At 37.1% G+C, this 11976-nt stretch overlaps 1 pseudogene; it reads right to left on the bottom strand.

Moving 5' to 3' along the window:
• Positions 1-5718: 5718 nt before the first annotated feature.
• Positions 5719-7606, bottom strand: LOC100686553 (annotated as a pseudogene).
• Positions 7607-11976: the final 4370 nt, after the last annotated feature.

Here is an 11976-nt window from a genome sequence, read left to right as displayed (position 1 = left end):
CTAAGAATAATGCAATTGATCTATCTATGTATCATCTGTATTTTAATTTAAAAATTGATCTAAGTTTGTTTCACATCAAATTTGTTTTGGTGAAAATTTAAGAAACAAGTAATCAGTTGCCACATGTAGTGAGATTGGAATAGGAACTGAATAAATAAATAGGCTTCAGTGTGAAGTTTTATGTTAAACTGGCTGGGAATTATATGTATTTTGCCTGTGCTTTTGGTGTTATAGCTATGAAATTATTGCCAAATCAAGTGTCTCAAAGCTTTCCCCCTATGTTTTCTTCTAAGAATTTTAGAGTTTGAGATCTTCAATCCGCTTTGAGGTAATTTTTTATATGATATAAGGTAAGGATCCAACTTTGCTATTTTGAATATGGATATCCAATTTTCCCCATATCATTTTTTGACCATTCCAGGTCTCCTGATATTCTATATGAGTTTTAGGATTTCTGTTTCTGCCATAAACATTATTGGGATATTGATGGAGATTGTATTGAGTCTATAGATCCCTCTGGGTAGTATGAACACCTTACAATATTAAGTCTTCCCGCCTATGAACAGAGGATGTCTTTTCATTTATTTGTTCTTGCATTTCTCTCAGCAACGTTTTATAGATTTCAGTTTATAAGTTTTCATCTATAAGTTTTCATTTCATCTTTTTGGTTAAGTTTATTCCTAAGTATTTTACTGTTTTTGATGCTATTGTAAATGGAATTTTTTCTTAATTTCCTTTTCAGATGTACATCTTTAGTGAATAGAAACATAACTAATTTTTGTGTTTGGATCTTTTATCCTGCTATGTGTGTTTACATGTGTGTACATGTGTGTGTGTATGTGTAATCTTCAGGGTTTTATATATATAATATCATGTCAGTTTGAATCAGTCCTCATTCTTGAAAGATTATATCAATTGGATAGAATGCTAGACTGACAACTATTTGTTTTAACGAGAGAAAATCAAATTTAATAGGCGTATATATGGGGAATCCACATGGTCATGGAAATTCCAAAAGCAGTCAGGCAAAATGAGCTATATATGTCATTCTGAACTAAGGAGAACTCTGGAATTTCAGAGAAAAGGAATGCGTTTTACAGGACAATAAGAGGGGCAGACGCTTGGCAATTAGATGTTTGCCCAACCATATAGATGGGTCACTCAGATGAAATTTCCCTATTAATAACCCTTATTCTGGGAAAGACCTCCATTTTAGATATTTCTGTGACAATTATTCTCTCTCAGATTTTGAAGATATCATTTCACTGTCTTTTGGGCTTCCATTGTGGCTATAAAGAAGTCTAACTGTGGTTTCTTTGTAGGTAATTCTATTTTGTCTCTACTTGCTTTTTAAGATTTTCTTTTTGTCTCCTTGTTTGATAAATATTGTACTTTTGTATTTGTGGGATTCAAGTCCTTCATTAATTCTGGAAAATGCTTAGGATCAGGGCAAATACTTTCTCTCATTCTCTCCATTATCTCCTTTGGGAACTCTGGTTAGACACAAGTGAGGTCTTCTGTCTTTCTTGTTATCTCTTTTTCGTATTTTCCATATCATTTCTTTCCTGTATTGAAATCTGGGCATTTTCTTCAGTTTTTGTTTTCTTGTTTACTATTTCTTTCTTCAGTGAGGCAATGAGATTATTATTTTAGTGACTAGGAATTAAATATTTTCCCCAGAAATTTCATTTTTAAACTGTGTTCATTTAAAAAATTCTGGGGACACCTGGGTGGCACAGTGGTTGAGCGTCTACCTTCCACTCAGGTCGTGATCCCGGGGTCCTGGGATTGAGTCCTGCATTGGGCTCCTCGCAGGGAGTCTGCTTCTCCCTCTGACTATGTCTCTGCCTCTCTCTCTCTGTGTCTCTCATGAATAGATGAATAAGATCTTTTAAAAAATTCTAGATTGTTCAGTTTTGATAGTATTTTCAGACTTATTTATTTACATTTTATGTTTTTTTAAAAAGATTTTATTTATTCATTTGTGAGAGAGAGTGAGCAAGCACAGCAGGGGGAGGGGCAAAGGGAGAAGAGGGAAAAGCAGACTTCTTGCTAGGCAGGGACCCTGACTTGGGTCTTGATCCCAGAACCCCAGGGTCATGACCTCAGCCGAAGGCAGCTGCTTCACTGCTGAGCCACTCAGGCACCCCAGATTTGCTTATTTTTTAATATCACTATTTATATCTTTAAACTTTTCATAACAATTTTATAGACTATATTTGATAATTCTAATACTTAAAATCTTGGGGGGAGGGTGTCTAAGTCTGATGCTTACTTTCTCACTTATTTCATTTTGAATCATCTGAATTTGAGCCATGAGAATTCTTAATAGATTATGAATATTTTTCCAGAAATGACTGCGCCTTTCCAGTGGCATTTCCAATTGGTGCTTTCCATGTGGTACCCAGATGATTGGGTGTACCAGATGATTTGGTACCAAAGAGCACAACCAACCTTGAAATGCTTTGATTTAGTTTTACTGCAATTATTTTATTTTAATTTCGTAGGCTTACCTGGGTTACTCTCATGGTTAGGGCAGTGTAAGATTATTAGATCCACATAATCAATCATTAGGGTGGCCTAATTTTTTCTTTCTGGATCAGGGCAGAGAGAGGAAGGTTTTTCAGGATACTTACATTACCACACTTCCAGAAGCAGAAATCAAAGTAGCACTTCCAGATTTATACAATTTCTCTTCTGATGTTGCACAGGTGTCGTCCCCACATCTATTTTTAATTTTTTTTGCATTCGTATCTTTTTGTTTACATATTATTCCTATTTCATTTGTTTACAAATTATTTAACTAAGTTGCATAAGACAGACAACTGTAACTGGCACAGACAGCTTTGGTTACAACCTCCACTACATAAGCACACTACTTGATTAGTGGGAATGGAAGTATGAAGTCATCTTTCAAAGTAACTATGGGCATTCAGTGTGCATTGGGCATCATTGTAGAGGAAATAGAAGATATCTGTTGGTTGACTAGAGATTATTTTAGAGATTCTCAACATAGTTTAAAATTTCGAAGACCACTGGTAGCTCATAAAGTACAATAGTACCTTGGTCCAGATAGCAACATTTTTGGTGCTCCATAGCTACCCACTCTGTCCACCTCAGATGTTATCTGAGTCTTAGTGGATATGCCAATGACTTCCTACCTTGAGCATCTGCAGCTATCTACTTGAAAGTATTATCTATCTATAGGAGTGCGCTTGGTGTTTGCATGGAGCAGGCACAAAGTTCTAGGGAGTTAGTGCCTCCAAGGTCAGCCCTCAGCCAGTAGAGGGATGAGTAGAGACAATTCTGAGGTATGTTCTACACAGTCTCTCAGTGGTTTCCAGGAGGATTGAACTCCAGTTGTCCACAGTGGCAACATGATCATGAATTCATCCTGCATTGTCTTCCTTCCTATCTCTGTCCCATACCCCTGTTTGCTTTTCCGTGTTTCCTGGACTCGTCTCCCAAATAAGCAACTTGTACCAAATGCTTGTTTCAGGATCTGCTTTGGAGTAAAACTGGGCTAAGATACCTTACTAAATCCCACTCTTCCTTCCCACTGTCTGTCCATTCAGTGGCAACAACTTTCAATCCTTTTAGCTCTTTCTAGAATTTATCTCCATCTTACTAAATAATTTGTTTATATAGATATTTCTTGATACAACTAGTTCAGATATCATGCTGTATTAGGACTTTGCTATCTTCTGTGCTTTCTTCTTTTTCTCATAGCATCCTTGTTATTTTTGTCAAACTGATTTCTGTTTACATTATTAGGACTATATAGTGTACTATAATTACATTTCAATCTTGTAGAACTTTTTGTTTTCCTGAAGTTAATTATTGCGTCTTTTATAATTTGCTTTATTTTCTAAGAACCTCACTAATTTTTTCCCCACCCTCTGGCAGGTTGCTATCACAGCATTTTTTTTATACTGCCAAGTATATCAGATAATATTACGAATCTACTGATTTATTTTCCCTACCAACATATCTCCTGAAGCCCTCCAATCTCCTCTCCAGTCTGGGCTCTGCACAGACATCATCTTGGAGTTTCTTCAAAATTCCAGAACTTTCTTTGGCTTTTCTCTTGTGTGACCCTGTCTCCTGGATCTCATATTTTCCTCTTACCTGATTTGCGGCCTTCATTTTATTTTATTTTTTGGAAATCTTAAAATGGTCTCTCATGTTTTATTTAAGATTTTTTTCTCACTTCTTTTTACAACTTGACACTGTACAACGAGTTCAAATAGCCAGTAAAACTACTGCTTAAAATTGCTTTTTATTTTTAAGGGTTCAGTAATTTATCCTTTGTGTATAACACCCAGTGCTCATCACATCATGTAGATTCCTTAATGCCCATCACCCAAATACCCCATGCCCCCCACTTCCCCTCCAGGAACCTTCAGTTTGTTTCCTATAATTAAGAGTCTCTCAGGGCTTTTCTTCTCCTCTGTTGACTTCCCATTCAGTTTTCCTTCCCTTCTCCTAGGATCCTCTGCACTGTTTCTTATATTCCACATATGACTGAAACTATATGATAATTGTCTTTCTCTGACTGACTTATTTCACTAAGCATAATACCCTCCAGTTCCATCCACATCCGTGTAAATGATAGGTATTCATCATTTCTGATGGCTGAGTAATATTCTATTGTGTATACTTTCTTTATCCATTCATCTGTGATGGACATCTTGGCTCTTTCCACAATTTGGCTATTGTGAACATTGTTGCTGTGAACATTGGGGTGCAGGTGCTGCTTTGGATCACTACATTTGTATCTTTGGGGTAAATACCTAGTAATGCAATTGCTAGGTTGTAGGATAGCTTTATTTTTAATTTATTGAGGAATCTCCATAATGTTTTCCAGGGTGGCTGCACCAGCTTGCATTCCCACCAACAGTGGAAGAGGGTTCCCCTTTCTCCACAATTGTTGGCTTTAAGTAACAGAGGTATAATTTTTTTTTCCAGAGGTATAATTTGAATCCACATCAGAGATTTCTAAAATAGCAGTAGTACAAGCATATGACTCTCTAGTATCAAAAATCTGTTCTGGCTCTTCCTGGCTAAGGAACAGAACACTAGACAGCCTTCTAAAGCTGCCATGATTTCCTAAAAATTGCTTGATTAAAGTTGGCATAGTTCGTTTCTCTTTCTTACCTTGATAACACTAGGCTAACAGAAATGGAAGAAAATTGTCAGTAGTAGCACTGGACCTGAAAGTTTTGGTAAAATTTATGACCATTCAGAAACATAGTTCTAAAGGAAAAGTAGTTTATTAAAATTAGGCCAAAAAGCCTACATTAAAGGAAAAAAATGCCAAGAATGAGCTGAACATTAAAGTTTATCTGTTCCTAGAAGATTATGAACAACACAAAGGAAACTGACACACCACATATAGATAAGAATGAATTCTTACAGAATAAGTTTATAGAAATGGTAGAGTAATAACCTTTCAAAATTTCCACTTGATGTTTAAAATTTTACAAGTTATTTGTTATGTCACCATATTAATCCAATTCAATCTTCAATCAGTAAGAATTTCTTCAGAAATGCCTTGAAAAAGATAATGACAGAAACTATAGATTGGAAAAGCAACCAGTTTTTACAAAGCTCATTTCCATACTTAGAATATATAATACTATCTTCAATTCCTGATTCCCCTTAAAATAGACTACCTGTTTAGTCATCCCATCTTATTCCAGATGCTAGGACATCTTGTCAAAGATGCTCATAAACAAGTAAATGAAAATGTACTCCAAGTTCCATCAAAACTGTATTCATATTCTTCCCATCCATGGCATTTCTACTATTTTCCACTTGATTTCTTACATAAGCACAGACTTTAACACAGGCATTAGTATATTGAACCAAAACATTGTTTTCATCCTCTGGCTTAAAATCTGTTTTCTTTTGTTCTGCAGCCAAGATATGCTTCATCTGTCCAATCATAAAATTTTATGCCCTATCAATGCCAGTTTCCAATTTCATCTCCATTTATTCAATTATTTCTTTTTTCTTCTGAAGACATTCAGATTACTTAGAAGAGCTTATCATAAGGTGATCATTAAACTGCTTGTTAAAAAGCTGAAAAATAGTATTGGCCTGTTGCACAACATCCAAAAAATAGAAATTTGCCTTCCTAGAATCTGAAGAAGGAATTCCAGCAAGTCTTGTTTCCAAAGTGTAATCATTATGCTCAATACATAAAAATTCCACAAGAATGATAAAATTCTAAAGGCATTCCTTGTTAAATCAGAAGTATCAGAGAGCCTAGGACATCTTTCAAAGGCTTGTTTGGTTTCTTGTAAAAGATTAACCACCACTTTTTGAGATAGAAAAGTTTCCTCATGAGTATCAATAGCTGGCTCCAGTGGTAAGTCTAATTCTCTCTTTCAAATCCTGAATACCTCTTGTGCCAATGGATCTCTTTTGATGTTTTTTTGAGTCATAACAGCACTGTAGGATCACAGCACTTCTGCTTTTCAAATATCCAGTCTCCAAATAGGAGAAACTCAATATAGTTCTCCAAATAGAAAATGAGAATGGATTTGATAACCTTAAACAAGAAAGTCTGTTTATCAGTACCTATGTTAAACTGCATTAACTTACTGGAAAGATTTGTGGCCCTTGTATATAAATCATAGAGATTTTTGAGATATTTCTCTGCATCAGACTTCCTACATTCTCTCAACTCGTCTTCCACAAAGCTCTATAGTTTGACTTCAAATACATTTTGAATAAGTTTAGCCAGTACTATTTCTGGATTACTATATTATGCTATATGTTGGCAAATTGAATAATAATAATAATAATAATAATAATAATAAACTAAGGATATCTGCACTTGTTTGTTTACCTATGGACAGAGTATTGCTGCATTTGCAAATGTATCATTTCTCAAGTAAGTACTCCCCCTAGCACTGCTTTATATAAACATCAGCACAATGGGAATAACCCCTAAAATGAAGCAAAACTGCTGCTACTTCTCTCATTCTGGAGATTTCACCTTTTCTTTGAGCACTGGTAAACTCCTAAATCAGTTGGCTTTCTAAATCATGGTATTTACTAGCAATTTTGGATTTTTCTTCTGAAAATCTGTCAAAAGGTAACTCCTGGTCAATTAGGTGCAACTTCTAAATGATGTTTGCTGTCCTCTTTATCTTTTCAGAATTTGTAAAGACATCAGATTTCAATTCTCCAAAGTATTTCATCAATTTATGAGACTCTACTACCCCTTGTCTAGATGTGTTTACCCCTTCCAATTGGTCTCCAAGGTGAAAGACCTTAGTTGCTTCATAAACGATGTGCTCATCTAGTTCTGGAAATGTTGGAAGGCAACCTGATTGCTTTTCTGGAGCTCTTGTACCTTTTTGGCAAATTCCTTGGCTTCTTTCTAATACTGTTGCTCTAGTTTCTCCACTTTACTTTGAATCCTTACATCCATTATCTGGAGTTCCTGAATAGGATTACAAATTCTTCTAATAACCTTTTGGGATCAAGCTTCAGGTCTCCCTCTAGAGCATCCTCCTGGGGTTCTCCATACAAGTTGTTCAATATACTCATCTGCCACAAAAGGCCCCTCCAAGAGCTCAGCTGTTGTAGCCATTCTGGCCAGCTGAGAGGCTCACCTTGCACTGGACATGGTCTCCTCTTCCCGTGCTGCACCTCAGTGGTCCCCGCTCTGCCTCGCCAGCTCTGGCTCCAGGCCACTGAGGGCCCCCCAGTCCCTACAGAGCCCAGGCCAGGCTGGAAGGGTGTCTATGAAGAAAAGCCACAGATGCCTGCCTGTCAGCTGCCTGTGGCCTTCATTTCAGTGGAGTTCGTTTCCCAGTGGTTTTGTCTGGAAAGATGAGTCAAAGTAATATTTTTGAGTCTTATGGGTCTGAAAACACCCTAATTTTCATATTACACATCATTTTCCAATTGCTTGACATTTAAGTTGTGGATAAAATTCTACTTGGAAGTAATTTTCCTTCAAAATTGTGAAAGCAAGGCACCCATGGCTTCCAGCATTGTGTCGGGAGGTCCTTTCTGATTTCTCACTGTTGGTATTTGACTTGTTTTTTCCTTTCTGAAGCCTCCTGGGGATCTTTTCTTTGTCCCTAGTGCCTTGTAATTTCTTAGTGATATGCCACGATGTTGGGCCCTCAGTCATTTCTATTTCTGGGTGTCTGTAGGCTTTTTGATCAAGAGACAAATTGTTTTCTGGGATATTTTCTTGTGTTCTTTGTTTGGTAATTCTCTCCAGTTCCCCCCTCCCCCCAACTTGGTTTCTAGAACTCTCATCAGCCATGTGTTGTATTCCTCAAGTGATTCCCTCATTTTCTTACATTTTTTTTCTCATATTGTTCATATCTTTGTCTCTCCACTTGCTTTCTGAGAGATGTCTTCAACTTTATCTTAAACTCCTGCTACTGAATCATTTTTTGTTTTGGCTCTCACATTTTTAATTTCCAGGAGGTCATTCTTACTATCTAACTGTTCCTTAAAAAAAAAAGTCAGTCATGGCTGAAAAATATTCCATATATATATATGCCACATCTTCTTTATCCCTGCAACTACTGAATGAATGACATTTAGACTGTTTCCATATCTTGGCTCTTGTGAATAACACTGCAATGAACATGGGAGTGTAGGTATCTCTTTGAGATCCTGGTTTCAATTCCTTTGGATGTATACCCAGAAGTGGGATTATTGGATCACATGGTAGTTCAATTTTTAGTTTTTTGAGGGACTGCCTTTTTGTTTTCCATAATGATCACACCAATTTATGTATTATTTAAAATGTATAAGGGCTCCCTTTTCTCTACATCCTCACAAACATTTGTTATCTCTTGCTTTTTTTTTTTTTTTGACAAAAGCCATCCTAACAGATGTGATGTGATATCTCATTGTGGTTTTGATTTCCTTGACAGCCAGTGATGTTGAGCATCTTTTCTTCTGTTAAATTATCTCCTTAAAAGGAAGGCACTTGATGGGATGAGAACTAGGTATTATACTATATGTTGGCAAATTGAATTTAAATAAAAAAAAAAAACTATCTCCTTAGGATAAATTCCCAGAAAGGGACTAGTCACCATCCTCATGAACTATTGTGCCCACTGGTTTCCTCACCTGGAGCCACTCCTACCTGAGGTTGTGTCACACTGGCTTTTATTATCAGTTGGCAGCACTTTGTTCCAAAGTGTCTTTTTGTGCTCGCTGGGGACAAGGAGGAGCATGTGGGTTCACCTTTGAGAAGGCCTACAGCTTTCAGAAAAATGTGGGTTTTTTGACAAGGGGTAGCACTGGCTTTAGGAAAAAAGAAGCAGGTTGTGGATGGGTGTGGAGCAAGGGAGCATCACAGGGGAGGAGGTGCCTCTGCAGTGATATTTAATCACTGGACATTAACAGGGGACATCTGTCACTTCCCTCAACAGCCTTGGTATGACAATATGTTCTGAGCCTCATAATCACTTAAAAAATACCACTTTTGCAGAGGGTTCTTCCAGCATTTGTTGCAAATCCTTCTATTTTATTACAGAAATCCCAGACAAATCCTTCACTAAGGGAGACTCTCTATTAACATGCAGCTATTAAGTGAAAATAAACAAGAGGAAAACCAAGCCCAAATAATCATACACTGACCCTGTGAACACAGCACAGTCAGGCAGAAGAAAGCCTTTAGAGCTTTGAGCAGTGCTCTTTTGAAAGGCAGAACAGGAATTGCAGCCCTGACTTTTTCTAAATTTAATTTTATTTAAATTCAATCAATTAATTAACATGTGGCGTATTATTCATTTCAGAGATAGAGTTCAGTTATTCGTCATATGCATATAACAGCCAGGGCTGCTCATTACATGACCTGCTCTCCTTAATGCCCATCACCCAGTTTCCCCATCCCTCCACCCACCTCCTTTCCAGCAACCCTCAGTTTGTTTCCCATAGTTAAGTCTCTTATGGCTTGTCTGCCTCTCTGATTTTGTCTTATTTTATTTTTCTCTCCCTTCCCCTTTATGATCCTCCATTTTTTTCTTAAACTCCACCTATGAGGGAAATCATATGATAATTCTTTCTCTGACTGAGTTATTTTGCTTAGCATAATACCCTCTAGTTCCAGCCATGTCATTGCAAATGGTAAGATTTCATTCTTTTGATGGCTTTGTAATATTCCATTGTATATACACACACCACATCTTCTTTATCCATTCATCTGTGCAGCCCCGACTTTCTCACAGATTACCAGAGATGCCTAGAAGACTTCTGTCAACAGGTCCAGCCTTTCCTTCCTTTTTCTTCCTTTCCATCTCTTGCTTCCTCCTTTTCTCCCAAGAGGGAGATTTTTGTTATTATTCTAGCCATTGTAAGTGTGACATTTATTCTTTTATTTTCTATTTTGATTTGAGTATAGTTAACACACACTATAACATTAGTTTCAGGTTACAACTTAGTGATTTGACAAGTTTATACATTATGCTCTGCTCACCACAAGTATAGCTACTGTCTGTCCCATTACATTGTTATTGTTATCACAATATCATTGACTATATTCCTTATGCTCTGCTTTTTATTCTTGTGACTTACTCATTCCATAACAGGCCTGTATCTCCCTCCCACAAGGGAGATTTTAATCATGTACTCACCACTTGGTTGGCACCTGGGGCACTATGGAATGACCCAGCCCTTAGCCCAGTCTCCTGCCTGTGAGATGCTGCACAGTAGAAGGCCCAGAGAATATTTTAAGTGCAGGAAAGGGACCCTTCATTATGCTTCCCCTCTTGCTTTTCTTTGGTTATCCAAAGTTTTCCTTTGGTTAACAGATTATGAACAGAAATCTTTTATCCTTGCAATTAGTAATTATTTTTCCATGGAAGTTCATCTTTTCTTTTAAAAGGCAGGTTTTTTTAAAAGATAAAGTTGAAAAGCAGTGAGATCCATCCTGTTTATTTTATTTTATGTTTTATTTAAATTTTAGTTAGTTAACATACAGTGCAATATTGGTTTCTGGAGCAGAATTCAGTGATTCATCACTTACATAAAATACCCAGTGCTCATTACATCAAGTGCTCTGCTCAATCCCCATCACCCATTTAGGCCCCTCCACCACCTCCCTCCATCAACCTTCAGTTTTTCTCTATCCTGAAGAATCTCTTATGGTTTGTTTTTCTCCTTTTTTTTTTTCTTTTCCCCTTCCTGTATGTTAATCTGTTTTCTTAAATTCCACATGTGAGTGAGATCATACAATATTTGTCTTTTTCTGACTGACTTATTTCACTTAGCATAGTACAATCTAGCTCCATCCACATCATTGCAAATAGCAAGATTTCATTCTTTTTGATGGCTGAATAATACTCCTTTGTATATTATATCATATATTTATTATTATTAGTTTCAGGGTAGAATTTAGTGATTCATCAGTTACATATAACACCCAGTGCTCACTACATCAAGTGCCCTCCTTGATTCCCATCACCTAGTTATCTCCTCCTCTTCCACCACCCCTCTAGCAACCCTCAGTTTGTTTCTTAGTTAAGAGTTCCTTATGGTTTGCCTCCCTCTCTGTTTTCTTTTTTTTTTTTTTTTAAGATTTTATTTATTTATTCATGATAGTCACAGAGAGAGAGAGAGAGAGAGAGGCAGAGCGAGAAGCAGGCTCCATGCACCGGGAGCCTGACGTGGGATTCGATTCCGGGTCTCCAGGATCGCGCCCTGGGCCAAAGGCAGGCGCCAAACCGCTGCGCCACCCAGGGATCCCTCCCTCTCTCTGTTTTCATCTTATTTTAGTTTAGTTTTTTTTTTTTTTTTTTTTTTTTGGTATCCTTTGGCTAAATACCCAGTAGTGTAGTTGCTGGGTGGTAGGCTGGCTCTATTTTTAACTTTTTGAGAAGCCTCTAAACTGTTCTCCAGAGTGGCTGCACCAGTTTGCATTCTCACCAACAATGTAAGAGGATTCCTCTTTCTCCTTATCCTCACCAACATATATTGTTTCTGGTGTTA

This window comes from Canis lupus, chromosome 23 (assembly GCF_011100685.1).
Source record: "Canis lupus familiaris isolate Mischka breed German Shepherd chromosome 23, alternate assembly UU_Cfam_GSD_1.0, whole genome shotgun sequence".
Taxonomy (NCBI): Eukaryota; Metazoa; Chordata; class Mammalia; order Carnivora; family Canidae; genus Canis; species Canis lupus.
This window is presented reverse-complemented; position numbering and strand designations above follow the sequence as displayed.